General features: G+C 38.9%; 1 pseudogene; it reads right to left on the bottom strand.

Annotated features, from left to right (window-relative positions):
* Positions 1-798: 798 nt before the first annotated feature.
* Positions 799-1419, bottom strand: LOC127137096 (plasma membrane ATPase-like; annotated as a pseudogene).
* Between the last annotated feature and the right edge of the window lie 2425 nt (positions 1420-3844).

Below are 3844 nucleotides of genomic sequence, written 5' to 3'. Positions count from 1 at the left end.
GCTAGCATTCACGCTGAACTGATCTCTTTCTCTCTCAAAGCTCTCGATCACTCTCATTCTGTGCCACGCACCTCTCATGAACCCGTCTCTCTCAATCGTTTCCTTAATCGCTCCCTTAACCGCTCTCTCAACTAAAACAATCTCACTCAATCGTTACCATCACGTCTCTCTCAATCGTTACCATCACGATCTCACACCCCAAAGGCGAGCTACGATCAAAGATAAAAAGGAAAATCCCCAAACGAAAACTTACTTTCGGCGATGATAATGACTCAGGTAAATCTCGAATCTTCTTCCCTCGCCTCCTTTATCCCGATTCGGCTTTGATTTTGGAATTAGCTTTTGTTCCCTTGAAATCGCGGCCGCCTCCGAATTTTAGGGTTTTTGGTTTTCAAATTCTCTTTTTCCTCCCTCATTTCGTTGTTCTCACTCACTATTTTATCCCTCATGAATTAGGGTTTTCAGGTTTGGTTTGGTGGAGTTCAAAAGGGGAAAATTCCAGAAGCGCTTTTTTGGTGCTCAGAATTGGAGTGCCTTCTTTGATGATTGGACTTGAAAAAGGTAATCTGAACCACGCTTTCTCCAATCGTTTTGTCTTAACTCTATTTTGGGTATTTTCTTTGATTTTACTGCCTTGACTAATTTTACCTGTACCCCTTTTTTACTACAGTGAAATTTCGGGGTATTGGTCTGAACTTGTAGGCTGGAATGTGCTTGTGGAATTGGCGTTGTCGTAACGGGGATTTATGTTGTGGTAGTGTATGCGCGGAACAAATATTCGGCGAAAGAGCATATCCCTTACTTGCTTGTCCAGTTCCTTGCCATAACCCTTGCAATACTCGCATCTTTGTCTTGTCCAAGAAAGGTAGCAGATGGGTACATATTAGTTCTCATCCAAAGTCTCCCCCAGTCTCCTTTGCTATGGCTAGTTGATCACCAGTAATCATCTCAACATTGACACCAAGCTGAAGAGCTCTCCGAATAGTTTCAACACTGTCATGCCTAGGTGGGGTCAAACAGTGACAACAAACCAACAAACTGCCAAGGACCACCAGCGCTTTCTTTAGTTTTCTCAGGAACCTCCTGTCTAGCAACAGCAAGAGAACGAGGACCTTTCTCTGCAAACTTGTCAATAATAGCATGGATGTTCCGCTTTGCATCTTCCTTAAGGTTACACAGGTTCATGATCTGCTCTAGAGCACCTTTGCTTGCACGGTGCCAATTTCCATTGCTATCAATGTAAGTCAAAGCAGTTCTCTTATCCACGGGATTGACATTCAAATTCATGAACTGTGGAAGCGGCGGAGGATGTCCCCGATTTCTTTGAGGTGAGAAATATTTGACAGGCATAACTTGTGAAGATAATCCAACATTTCCTCTATGTTTGGTCTGTCTATAATAGATGAAACCATGCTCCATAGGCTTTGTTGATAGTCAGGATCTTCGCAAGTATTATTACCACCGTCATTTTTCGCACTGTAATGGAAACATCAGTGACAACAACAATTTTGCCCTCTCTTGGTTGCCATTTTATACACGTTCATCATTAAAGCCAACTGAGGTTCTTAGTTTCTCACATATCAGATTTATATCTTCAATTGGAGACTCGACAGAGTCCTGCATTGAAGCATGGGAACAACCAGATAAGGTTGAGCTTTCAGTTGCAGTGAATCTTTCATGGTTACTGCTGTTGTTGAAGAATCTTTAGCCAACTCCGTCTGAGCATTCTCTTTGATTGTCAAAACTTGTAAGTCGGCATTATCTCTTGAAGCTACCTTGGTTTTTTTTCCTTTTCTTACAAACTTCATTCTTCTTCATTTCTTTCCGCCGCAGGTTTGTCAAGTTGGGGATTCTGCACGAAATTGCATTGGCCACGACCATTGGTTGATTTTAATAACAAGTGTTTAGCTTGGATATGGTTTGCTTTGGTATATGTGCGGTTTTGATAGTGACCAATGTGATTAATTTTTGCAGGTTATGGCTGGTGTGAAGGAAACTCTTTGATGTCCACTGCCTGTTTTTGTGAATTTATGGGAGCTAAAGACTTGCTTAAAGGCTTTTCTGTCGCGTGCCTGCGGGTTCGAAGAGAGACCTCTGCTTTGTTGAGAAACACACGTGCTAGAACAAACTGCTCAACATGAATTGCCTATCATTGCTACGAAAATGATGAGTCTGTTCATGGACCCCAGCTGGAGTTTTAGGGTCGTTTGAGCGAGCTTCATTCGTTGGATACACTTAATACCTGACAGCTGTTCATGTGAAGGCTCATGTGCAAAGCAATGGCGCGGATCCGTCGTGACTCCCAGCATTCGGTTACAGTTGAATTGTTCTGAATCATTTTGAGTATGAACTTTGGTTTCACACCAATCGCCGAGCCGCATTATGCTGCTGCCGGAACTGCCACGCAGCTATTGTTATGCAGGTCGTTGTTTTAGTGAACGTAATATTCTGGTCTTACCGTCAGGATGCATCAAATGAATGGCTTTTTGTCAATTGCAACAAAGGCAGCAAACTATTCTTTCTCAATTCTCAATGTTTCAACGGTTGTCCACAAGAGATCGCCGGCAGTGCAAGCTTCGAACGACCCATCACTTAAAACAAAAGGTAATCCTTCTCTTCAACCACTGTTTGTCCTTCACAGTAGTTTCCCGACAAAAAGTGACTTTAAACCGTTCATGAAGTTCTTTGATCGACAGCTTGTCTAAACATATTTATCCGTCTGTCATGGAAAAATCAGGCTTCAAAGGGGAATAGACGGCAGAAGCAGATGATCCACTTTCTATCATTCCTTCTGAAGGTCTGGAACACTGATCAATACTCCCAGTTTGGTTACTATGACAATAATTTAAACTCAATGCTATAGGAGGTGCTTCTTGGTCTTTCTCATTTATGACAGGAAATTTATCCTTCTGCAGCATCTGAAACTCTGCATTTAGCTTCAAGATGGGTCTGGTGTGGTTATTACTGTTGGGGAGTATGTAACACCAAAGCACAAGGACATAAATGGAAACGGGATAGAACCAGTCTTCCAGAAACTTCCAGCTTGGGATGATGTCAGTCAACATCTTTCAGAATGCAGTTTGCTTCAGCAAGGATAAAACTGTTCTTGTGGCGCATTGAATGCAATCGTTTTGCTTCTGGTTTTCATTGAATGGTTTTAGGATTTTCTTATTGAAACTTTGTAAATCCATGTTTGTAATGAGTATGATTACGAATTGTAATTGTGGAAATTAACAAGGATGCACGTTGTTGTTATGGAATTCTTTTGGAATTGGGATTTGCTTTTTTTGTTGAATAATTGTTTTGGATTAATGAACTTTGGGTTAATTGGTTAATTGTTATGATTGAATGGATTTGGATGTGAAATTGTTTAAATTGGTTCCAAATGGATAATGAAAATGGATATGGATTTTGGATATGGATTTAAAAATAGAGTTGGGTTATTGGATATTTGATTATAAAAATGGATATGGATTTTTAGGAATAATCCAAGACTAATCTAAATATCAATTTAAATAATAATAACAAATCAGCAAAAATCAAATTAAAATCAAATTAATCTATAATTCATTAAAATTACTTTGATATCAACTCTAACATTCATTTGGAAATTAAAATCAATTAGAGTTTGAATCATTAGTAAAATAAATAATTAAGATTAAATTGAAATTTGGAATTAAACTTAATTCGAAATTAAAATCAAATTAAAAATTAAAAAAAGTCAAATAATTAAAATCCATTTTATAATCAAAAAACACCATGATCAAGAAGCTAGATAATGACCAATGTCTATCCATAAAAAAAATGGATTTGGGAATGAATGTAAGCAAATGAATTTTAGGCC

This window comes from Lathyrus oleraceus, chromosome 4 (assembly GCF_024323335.1).
Source record: "Lathyrus oleraceus cultivar Zhongwan6 chromosome 4, CAAS_Psat_ZW6_1.0, whole genome shotgun sequence".
Lineage (NCBI taxonomy): Eukaryota > Viridiplantae > Streptophyta > Magnoliopsida > Fabales > Fabaceae > Lathyrus > Lathyrus oleraceus.
This window is presented reverse-complemented; position numbering and strand designations above follow the sequence as displayed.